The following is an 11,546-nucleotide window of genomic DNA, read 5'->3' on the forward strand; positions in this document are numbered from 1 at the left end:
CTGCCTTTCCCACCTCTAGCTTCTCTCTCCAACCTGCACCTTAAAAGCTTGTGTTTACAGCAGCAGACAGCCCACAGAGACTTTATACTGCACACGCGCCAAGCCCAGAGATTTTCCCTGGATCTCGTATTTCTGGAAGCTGGAATGTACCAGCACTGACCTGCGGAGACCATTACACTTACTTTTGGCACAACGGGGACAGATCAGCCAGGAAGGGACAGACACCTTGTTCTTCTGCTAATTACCAAGAAAAAGAGAGGATCAAAAGCACAGCACTGCCACTGTGGTGATTTTAAGGTGGATATTGCAATAACCTATTACCTGGCATTTAAGAAATCTCTGTGATTTCTAGATTTGGGCAATTCTCTAGCAGTTTTGGTGGCAGAAAGAAAAATCCAAGACGATCTGGTGGTTCAGACCCAGGATGCGAGCAACCTCTCCTCCACGCCATTCTTTAAAGCCGCGTAGCGCTGGGTGTCGCGTCCCGCCGGGCCGTGCCGGGCGCGGGCAGCCACCGTCGGGAAGGAGGCCTCACTGTCCGGAGGGTCCGCCGGGTTCCGCGCCGGCCCCTCGGCGGCGGGAGGGGGGGGCTGCCCCCCAGCGGCCGCTCGCGCCGMGCCGCGCGGGGGCGGAGCCGTGCTCCGCCGCAGTAGCGCAGGGCCACGTGCGCCGCCGCAGCCAATCGGGGCGGCTGCCCGGGCTCTTTAAGAGCCACGCGCCAGTCGCCACGCGCTGCGGCGGCCGGGGTTGCCATGGAGATGGCGGCCGGGACGGTCGCCACGGAGATGGCAGCGCCCTGGCAGGCGGGCGCGCCGCGCGGCCCGGAGCGGCGGAGACACGCGCTGCTCGCCGTCATCGGGGAGATCGGGACGGAGCCGGAGCGCGGGGCGCTGCGCAGCGCCCTGGAGCGCGGTGAGGGGCGGCGCGGGGCGGCGGGCGCGGGGCGGCGGTGTTTCCTCCCGCCGCCACAGCCGTGCCGGTGCCGCGGGTGCCGCTCTGGGCTCCAGGCCGAGCGGGGCTGTCCCCCTGCCGACAGGAGGCCTGTGCGGACCCGTGGCTCTGTCTGCAGCAGTGACACGGTGACCGAGGCCCCATGGAGGGGAGGGAGAGCCCAGTGCAATGAGTCATCACTGGAATCATTGGCAGTGATGGGGGGAGCGGGGCCCCTCCTGCGGGCCCTACATCACTGTGTCTTTCCCGGCCCTTATTCCTTGCTTGCCTCCGGTGGGATGCCACTAACAAGGCTGTTGTATGTCAAAGACATGGAAACATATTGTGATTCAAACCCTGAATTTCCATCCTGCTGTCATGCAGTTCTGGCCACACGGCAGCAGCACAGTGTCAGTGCCCAGCCGAGGAGTGGGGAGGCCGTGGGCTGCAGCCACGACCCAGCGAGCGGGCCCTGCGGCCCCGGCTGCTGCAGGGGCACCTGGAGGCTCCACAGGGAGCTTCTCTGTGTGTGGCCTTCAAGGGCTGGAGAAGGAAAAAATAGCAGTGCTTTCTTTCTGGCAATTTCTGATGTTTCCTAACGAAAATGATAAAGTGAAATGCATCAGCTGCACCAGGACCTTAAGGATGTTTTTGTCCTGGTAAGCAATTTACTACACCTCCAGGGTATAAAATAAGTCCTGCAAATGTGTGTGCTCTTAATTTTTCAGTTTTCAAGATATACTGGTTTAAGAGGTGACAATGTTAACAGTTGTGAGCATTGCCCAAATAACATTTTGATTTCTGACTGTCTTCCTCTCAAACCTAAACAGTGTCAAGGAACACATGAATGGTGTGAGTTCAAGAAGGGGATGTAAAAATATTGAATCTTCCCTGTTTTTTTTTCACTCCAGCATCTTCCCCAGTCGTCTCTGCTGGTGGGCCACTTAGCAGCTCGGCACATTGCCTAGCAGTGTTTTATCCCATTTGCCGGAGGAGTAGCTTGTACTCAGACCACTAGGCCACTGGAAGCTCTTCTTCAAAGAGCTGCTGTTGCTATCTGCACAACTGTCTTTGAAAACTGGTCGTGCAGGTGCAGAAACAAAAGCAAATCCAGTTATTTGACTACCAGGAGTGTAGATTGCCATTCYACATCAACTGTAAAAATGTAAAACAGTACAAACATGACATCTTCTAGCTATTGAGGGATAGCTTGCTGGAGAGGATTCGCATGAGGCTTGTGTAACTCCAGAGGAGTCTGCGGAGCAGAGGAATGATTTCCCTGAGAGACAAAGAAGTATGAACAGCTAAATCTTTCTGTCCCTCAAAAAAGCATTTTTTCTCTGACTTTATTAGAGCAGTAAGGGGATTACAACTGTGATTAAAATCAGAAAAACTTTGCAAAAAAAGTTAGTGCAAAATGCTCCACGTTATACAACTGAACTAGTTAGTATCCTTTCCGGAGGACAAAAAAAAATCAAAAAACAAAACAAAAAAACCCACCCACACTAACTTAGTTTTGTTAGTTTTGTATCACTTTTCTACTGGCTGTAAGGTCCCCTCTGCTCAAAGCACAAAGACGCACGTAACTCAATCTCATGCCCTGACTATTGCAGAAAACATGCTTTTCCAAGGTTCTTCCTATAGTGCTTGGTTCAGAAGAATGGAACAATGAGTACAGTATTTCACAGGAAGTTGTCTGTTCCCATGTTCTCTGCTGCTTACGTGGTAGCATCACTTATTTGTGGGAGACTTGAACAAAACTTGTTCTGAAATGCCTTTTAACAAATATTAATCTTTCTGTACCAGTGTGGCTTTTTGCAGTTTTAAAACAATAATGGAAAAGCATATGAGGTATTAAAGGAAATGTCAAATCTTATAAACCTATTATCTCATCAGGAAATAAAGCTTACAAGGGCATAAGAAAAAAGATCTGAAACTGGTAAGTCACATGGTACCTGACAACAAGCTGTGCATTTGCACCTTTAGAAACCTTGGTGTGATGTAGTCTGTGCTTTTGTATGAGGAGGTGTAGAGGGTCACAACTTGCAAAGACAATGTTCTGGTTCTTGTACTGTGAGATCAGCAAGTAAATCGTGGTAACAGGGTTGATTAGGAATAACTTCAGATTGCTTGGTCAGAAGAGGGAGCTGAATAAATTGTTTTAAGTAGGATAAGGAGAGAGAGAAAAGAAATTTGTTCCTCCTTTTCCTATCTCTGAAAGAGGATCTCTCCTTTCTACATCCTAGAGGATGTAGCAGTGCCTCATAGTGTCTATTGCTGCAGTAGAACATCATGACTGACACAGCAGCTTGCATCAGCAGGATGTACCCTGCAGGGTGTCACTATGTTCCCTTCCAGGCTTGAATGCTAATCAGCACTGCAATAAGAAGCACTTGCATCGATCACTTTTGTACAAGACATTGTGTTTTCCCTAAGTATTTCATAGAAAATTCATTTTTGATATCTTTTTCTTCTCTCCATTATCACTGATTTATTTGTTCCTATCTCATATCCAAACTGAAAGGAATAGATAGCTTGTGATGTTGAAGTTGGTGGTAAATTTTTCTGATATTCAATGTTTGCTCTTTTTATACATTCTGCAGTGCAAACTCTTGTATAATAGATAAGCTATATTATTCTGTAATATCTTTTGTGAGGTGCCCTCACAAACTAGAGGCAAACTAAGAGTAGTTATCTTGAGCTGCTCTTTATTCTGTAGGCCTTCAGACCACTGAACTGCGTGATGAGTTGGTTACCAGCTCCTCCATTATGTGTAGGGAACTGAAACGTTTGTCCTAGAAGATACTCTTTCCCATTGCTTGGCAGCAGTAACTATTGCACTATATTGAGTTGGAAAATTAGAAATGTGGTAACTGGGAATGGTAGCACCATGAAAAGACAGCATACTTGGAAAGAAGGCAAATACAGAGTTTTCTTGGTTATATATCTGATATTTTATGTAAGAGAGAAAATGTCTCCAGAAGATGGCAGGAGAACTCTTGAGGAGGAGGATGTTGACAAACCTGGAAGTTTAAATTCTTGTTTTTGTTGTTCTAAGAACTCTGTGGCATGAGCCTTCAACAGTCGTACTGCTGCAGGTAGCAGCATAGGAGACCAGAGTAGTCATTCATGCTGATATTGTCTTCCTTGGTAGTACCAAGGTGGATCCTTGTGGGCATATGAGGATCAGTGATATGTAGTGCTTTGTGTCATGCAGAAGATAAAACTGCTCAGCCTGAGGTCTGAAGGTGACTTGCATGGCATGGTGCCACTTGCTCTGGGAGCAGACCCTGTTTCCTGCTGTGATACGAAGGTGATTAGCTTACAAAGATTAGGTAGATTAAAGAGCAAACTCCAGGGGTCTCAGGGAGATGATCGGGGCATTTGAAGGAGTGATTAGGTAGAGCGAGTTAGGGGTGGAGTAGACTTTCATGGATTTGAGAAGGCACGGGCTATAAGAGCATAGGAGCTAGTGGTCTGAGCTGATTAGTAGTCCCACCATCCAGTAGCCCATCTCTGCCCATGGCCACTGTTGGATACTGCAGAAGTTGTAAAACTGCCATAATATGTTTGCTTACTTAGGTAATTGTGTAATTTATTTAGCCATCATTGCATGTAGTTTGTTAGTATCACTTAGATGAAGCTTTACTTGAATGAAGATTTGTTTATTGCTCTTCTGAGATAGCTGTTTTATGACAGGTAAGTATCTTATGGTCTTCAGCTCTAAGATTTCTCAGTCCTAAACATGGTGTCTAGAATATGCAGGGATCAAAGATGCTCTTCCTGGTGTTTCCACCATTGCCGCTTCTGGAGTAAATGTAAGAATGGCTCACTATTCTCTCTTGTTGGACAGGAATTCGTTCCTGGAACATTAACCTTCTGTCCTGTGACCTGAATGAGCAACTCCGACTCTTTGTAACCCGGCACTTGGCTCAGTTTTCTTCAGAAGTTAAAGGTCAGTGCTTTGTTTGCTTGTTTTTGCTTGCTTTTGTTGGCACTCATTTTTAACTTTTCTGCTATTACTGCTATGAATAGAAAGATATGCTACTTAAAAGTCTAATATCCTAGAAGGATTATTAGAATATATGTCTATCTGTTTTGATTCAGATAGCATAATATGGTTTTGCTTAAGCCATTTATTATTAGTCTCATTCTTCCTCTGGAGTGCTCTTAGGTGTGCATAAAGCATATGGAGAATGGTGTCTAAGATTAATCAAATGACTTTCAGATTCACATTTTGAAGGCCTATCTCTCTTTTCTGAGAGAGAGAATGATGAGTAGAAGTATTATAAAAATGCTGTTAAGACTTAGAAAGCATGCATGCCTAGCTTGTAGAAGCCTTGGATTCCAGACCGCTATGTTTGCATAACATATGTTAAAGATTCCATAGAAAGCACAGATGACACTACTGCAAAATCTTTTTATGTAAGAGCATGTTATAGCTCACTACTTCTCAGACTCCTGTAAATGCATATGAATATATTTTCCAGTTGAGAAGGCTGTCTTTCTAAATGATGTCTAATCAACAAGATACTTGGACTCTGATCTGTAACTGACTGAAATTTCCTGTAACTTTCTTTTTATCAGGGAGATGAAGTCTCCCTCTTTACAAAACAATGCATAGATATTGACAGATGAGATTAAAATATTGATTGAAGGACTAAGCAGAATATCTATATGAAATTGAAGCAATTATGACAGAGGTGCAAACAGATTGAGCACTAGCAAGTCAACCAAGGATTCTTAGTTAGAATTTGGGTGAAATATCTTGATTCATAATAGCAACATGAATCTTCTCACTTAAAAATTCCTTGGCTCTTGAAAAGCAATGGGTAATAAATATGATGTCAGACTTTAAAGAAGGGATCCAGGAAATTGCAGGCCTGTAAACAAAGTGTCAACTCTACCAGGCAAATCCGTAGAAATTATAATCAGAATTAGTGGACACTTGCAGAAATAATCTACTTGAGAAGTCATCACTGTTGCTGCGAAGTGAAGTCCTGCTTTTCAAATGTTTTGAAACTTTCGGAAGGAGTTAACAAGCATGTACATTTAGTTTACCTGTCAAAAATGTTTTGGACATCTGAGTCTTTCATGAAGACTGCTTTAAGGAAGTCAATTAGCCATTGAATGAGAGGCCAGGCTTTGGTATGTATAACTGAATGAAAGGTGGGTAAACTGGAGTTTTGATGTAAGTAGCTGCTCCCTCAATGGAAAGAGATGGCCAGTTGAATTCCACAAGAGGAATGAACAGTGAGGTAACAGTTTGCTGACAATGCAAACTCATTTGGTACAGTAATGATGACTCCTGACTAAAGAATTTAAGATATATAAGGCAATGTATATATGTAAAAAGAGACAAGTCCTACCTTCAAATATAAAATGGTGAGTTCTGAGCTGACTCTTACTACTGGGAAATGAAATATAGTCTTAAGACAATGATGGGGAAAAGTCTAGTCACCAAAAAAAAGTTTCTGCAAGAGAACTATGAAAGGAAGATTAATAATCTAACAACAATTTGGGGTGGAAGATTTGCATATGTGACTCATGGAAAATTTTCTAATCTAACTAAGATTGGGAATCAGAAATTGGAGGAATCTAGAGGAAGAAGCTGGAACAATTCACAGTATCAAGGAATGCAATGGTTGAGATTGGAAGGTACCTCTAGAGATTATCTAGTCCAACCCTCCTGCTTCAGCAGGGACACCCAGAGCACGGGGCACGCGGTCGCATCCAGGCGGGTTTGGAAGACCTCCAGAGAAGGAGACTCCCCAGCCTCCCTGGGCAGCCTGTTCCAGGGCTCTGTCACCCCCACAGGAAAGAAGTTCTTCCTCATATGTAGATGGAACTGCCTGTGTTTCAGTTTGTACCCTTTACCCCTTGTGTTGTCACAGCCACTACTGAGATTACCCCCACTGAAAAATAGATACACTAATAGCTCTCTCCCTGACAGTGCATGCTTTGTGTTCCTGCCTAGGTGAAAATTATATGAAATAACTTATGAAATGTTGACCCTCATCTGTCATATCCCTGATCCTAACACACAGTCACCTCTGCAATGTGATGACAGATGATATCAACTAATATTTTTCTTGTAGTGAAGGCATAGACAGAAACTGTGAGTGTTTGGTGACTCAAATGAGACTGAATGCCTGTTGCCCAGGCAGGCAGTATACCATCATGCCTATAGATTATTCAATACTTCTGTTTCAGGTCCCCATTGGAAGGAGTATTGTGTTGACCATTTAAAAGAAGGAAGAGTATGATCCCGCAGCTCCCTAGAACRGGAAGTCTTAAGATATCTGGCGCAGGTCATCCGAGGGAAGCCACTGTCTTCTAACTTCAGGCTTTGTGCAGCTTTGCCTTCATCCTTTCGTAATATCAAGGGTTCCCGGTTTTCTGACATGAGGAGAGATCACTTAAGAGCATTACATTCTGGAAATGTCATAGCCAGAAGGTCAAAATAAGCTTGGATTTTACTGCAGCCTCCCTAACCAACTGATACAAACTTCTACAACACTGCATTGCACTTCTACTGCAGCAACTATCAAGATTTTTCTATTTTGTCTGTCACTGTAGTTGAATTAGTTTCTAGTTACCTATTAGTTGCAGTTGGTTACCTAAGAGCTCGGCAAACATCCAAGCTAAGGTTTGATCTGTTTTATATTTTAAGAAAAGGACCTGCTAAATCTGAAATGAATTAACTAAAGAGGAAAAATACCTCACCCAAGCAGGTCAGTAAAGGCCTGTTAGAGTGTGTTTTTATGAGGTATAATGTGGATCTAGAAGCTCTAATACAAGTGTGGAAGAGGCCATTAGAGAAAATATTCTTATGCAGTAATAGAAGGATTGTGTATGGTAGGGTGCATTTTTTTTTCCCCTCTTTTCCTTCCTTGATTGGCATATCCCTAACTAATCTTTTGTTTTTTTTCTAAAGTAACTTTAATTATATAATTTAAAATCAAGCAACAAGCAACCAAGAACAGCTTCCAAGCTGAATTTGCCTGAGCTAGTGCTTGAAATGAATTATTGATCTCCTAGAGCACTTTTCCTGCCTCAGAGCAAAAGAAGTATTAAACACCTGAAGTACTAGTTTGCCTGCTTTGCAGACTTAATGATTTATGAGGAAAGACATCATTGTTTGTGCCACAGTGTAGCTGCCTTGAGGCAGCTGGCTGTCAGACTTGTCTTCTCTGAAGCATGTTACATTACATCTAAGGCACATGTGGTTTGTCCTACAGATGCTCTAGGTCCTCAGACATGCTTTGCTTCACATCTAATGCTAGTTGAGGACACTGGTATATTTGCCCCAGTCCCCAGAGGACACAGCGTTATGGTCTGTGAAGGCAACTGTAGTGTTCTGGGTTTTCTTGATTTTTTTTTTTTCCCCTTGTTTGTTTGCTTTGGAAGCATACTCTTGAAGTCCCAAATAACTCAAATAAGGATAAAAGTCCATTTTTATTGCCCGATTAGAACTTACAGTGGGAATTCAACTTTACAATGGTTAAATACTAATGTTAATTACACTAGTGGCACAAATCATACTGTGTTGTTTAAGTTACAAACCTGATAAGAGGTGGGGGGGAAAAAGATAATCCTGAGTTCGCTATGCACATCTTGGTCTCAAAGCTTGCATTTCATCCCCATTCTACATGTTTTTCTTTTTTGCACTCTGTGTTTTAGGATGTTTCTTTTTTCCTTTATATATATATATATATATAGAGAGAGAGAGAGAGAGAGAGAGAGAGAGAGAGAGAGATTTTCAGCTAAGAAAAAGTTTAGCATCAGGTTCTTGCTTTCATGCTTTTCTGTTGAAATGTTGATTACTGAATGAAATGGCAAATGATGCTTTTTCACTACATAGTTCATGTAAGTATCAAGCCTACTTTTGAAACTGAGGCTTCAGGAAAATGCTATAGGATCTACTCTCATGAAGATATGAAGTGTTATTCCTATGAAACAAATTTGCATGGATTCTGTGGCTGTAATTTTATATAAAATTGAATATTCTGAATAGTAAGGTGCAAATTCTGTTTGGCTTTTCAAAAATAAGAAATCATAAGAAATGCCTTAGTGAATCACGTGTAGTCCAGCTAGCCAAATATTCTGTCTTCAGCATAAACTACAGGAGATGTTGTTTAGGAAAAACCCATGAGCTTGCCTGCTTCTGAATGGCTTTTCCCCTCACATGCCCTCATTATGCATAGTGCTTTGATTAGGAATGTTAAAGGGCATGTTTTCAACCACTTCTAGAAAAAGTAGTCTAATCCCTTTTGAACCTATAGATGCTGTCTGCAATAAGGTGGCTATTCAACCAGTAATCATTTGGGTTATCTAAGCTAAAGCTGAATAAAGATACATGATCCTCTGCATTATCTTCAGAAGCAGCAACAGCATTACAGTGCTATCCTAGATCATCTTTTAGCTTTATGAGAGAGCAGGGGCTTCATATAGCTGTACATCTCAAAATAGGAAAAATACTTTATTGGAACACAGCCTATTGCCATATAAGAACTTCTGCAAAATACTGTGTTTTTCCATTTGAATTAGTATTTAATGTGTATTAATGAGTGTTATTATCTCCCTATAACTGCTGGATTATGGAATTTCTTATAATACTTGAAAATAAATCTAATTCTCCCAATTCTCATCCTCAGATTTAGTTCATGAATGACATCGCCACAGTACAAAACCTCTGTCTGAACTCCAGGCTTCAACATCTTCCAATATCTCTCTAGTTTCCATAAATTTCAGCTAAGTTCAGTTCACTGCTGGCTCAAGTTCTGGGAGCTGGAACCTTTTGCTGTAAAGCTGAACTGGCTGTTAAAACTCAGTATTAAAACTCAGTAGTAACTGAGTACTTGGAGTAGTGTCTTTCATGACCATGGTGAACTTTTTTTTTTTTTTTTTTTTTTTTTTTTTGACAACCCAGGCATCTCAAGGACTGGAGACACTGTTTATAGCACTTTACATAAGGTCCTGCACAGTGGGCATTTGACATCTTTTGCATGTGTAACCCGTTTTAATTCTTTTTCTATGTCTTTTCCTAGATTTCTTTTTTTATTTCTTCCATGACTAGCTGGCCTTTATCTCCTACCTTTGCTTTCTATTCATAAAGTACATAAAATTTAATTTAAATAAGTTGTGTTCAGCAACTTTGAGATAACCAGCTGAGAACAAAAGAAAGAAGGAGCAGTCAATTGTCCTCAGTAGAGAAATAACAACCAAAAAGCTGTTAAAGGCAGTTTTCTCCATTTTGTAGAATTACCAGCTTTCTGTCACTGGATATCGGATTATGAGGGATCTATGCAGTGCAGAACAGTTGCAAATAAGAATTATGTTCTCAAAGACAGGCTTGTTGCTTGTCTAAACAGTGCTCTGTGGTAGTTACTTCCTGTTATTCATTGCACACAGAACTACTTTGATTTATTTATTTATTTTCAGTGTTACAGTGCCACTTATCTAACTGACAAAGGCAGCATTCTCTCAGTTGTCAGAGGCTTAGTTGCACTTGCTGTCAGCATGCCAGATGCAATGGCAGAGTGTCCTCACAAGCAAGACTAGCTCTAGCACGCTCCTTTTCTTGGACTTTRCCTTTCAGGGATTTCATGCATTGTCAGTGCATAGCAGAACTACTGAGAACTGGAGACACTTAATACAAGCTTGTATGAGCTTTGGATGATTTGGTATAAATGTTACTGGAATTCTAGTATCACTAATACTTAGAATGGTAATAAAAGCCTTGATAATGTATTCTTAGTTAATTGTGGCAATGTCTACCTTGTTCTTATTTACTGTCCCTGGCTTTGGTGACCACTAGAGAAGGCCCTCCCATAACCTATAAATGAGATCTTGATAAGCGGAACAAGATGAACAAAAGGGGGAAGGAGGATGGAGTAAGTATAAAAACCTTGAATGTATGAAAGTTCCAACATCTGTGCAAAATTTTCTGGTAGCCTTCTATCTGTTTCATTCTACAGTACTACTTTGAGTGCAGATCCCCAACTCCCTCCCTTTGCTTTCAAAGAATCCCTGCTATTGGCATGGGCTTGAGTAGGAAGCCTCTGACCAGTTGCTCTCAGTTTCTATTTCCCATTTACCTAAGTGTTGTGCTCGAACAGATGGAGGTAAAGAAGTGTGCCAGCGCCTGCCTCTTTGTATGAGCCAGTTGGGCTGTTACTCTGAGCTCACAGATGTGTTTAGTGAAGTTCGCATTTCCATTTTCTATATGCTTCCCAGGGCAGCCTCGGAAAATGGAACACAACTTACAGACAACAAATGTACCCTCCTGGACTGCTACAGCCTAGAGTAGAGCAGTTGGGAGCATCAGTATGCTAGACCGACAGAAATGAGCCACGTCATCAGCTTTCCATACTGTGCACAGGTGCTCCATGTTGCTGTGAAGCACTATCAGGCCCTCAGCCTGAGGAATAATCCTGCCGTTAGTGCTCTGCTGCATYGGATGGGATGAAAGAACCAGGCAGACTCCCCCTGAACAGATCTTGCCCGGAATCTTAGCTGTTGTTTGAGGAAATAAACTCTTCCACTGGTTACAGATTCAGAACAGTGAAAAGACAGTGTGGAGGAAGTCTGTTAATCCTGTTTCACCATGAAAT

The 11,546-nt window shown here is 42.4% G+C and overlaps 1 long non-coding RNA gene across 1 annotated transcript; it reads left to right on the plus strand.

Annotated features, from left to right (window-relative positions):
• The first annotated feature begins 839 nt into the window (after positions 1-839).
• On the plus strand, positions 840-7,709 carry LOC112954146. Its single transcript, XR_003250663.1, has 3 exons — positions 840-912; positions 4,784-4,885; positions 7,144-7,709. It is a non-coding gene; the product is annotated as an uncharacterized LOC112954146 (long non-coding RNA).
• The last annotated feature ends 3,837 nt before the right edge of the window (positions 7,710-11,546 follow it).

This window comes from Nothoprocta perdicaria, unplaced genomic scaffold (genome assembly GCF_003342845.1).
Source record: "Nothoprocta perdicaria isolate Ctin4 unplaced genomic scaffold, notPer1 scaffold_489, whole genome shotgun sequence".
In the NCBI taxonomy this organism is placed as follows: domain Eukaryota; kingdom Metazoa; phylum Chordata; class Aves; order Tinamiformes; family Tinamidae; genus Nothoprocta; species Nothoprocta perdicaria.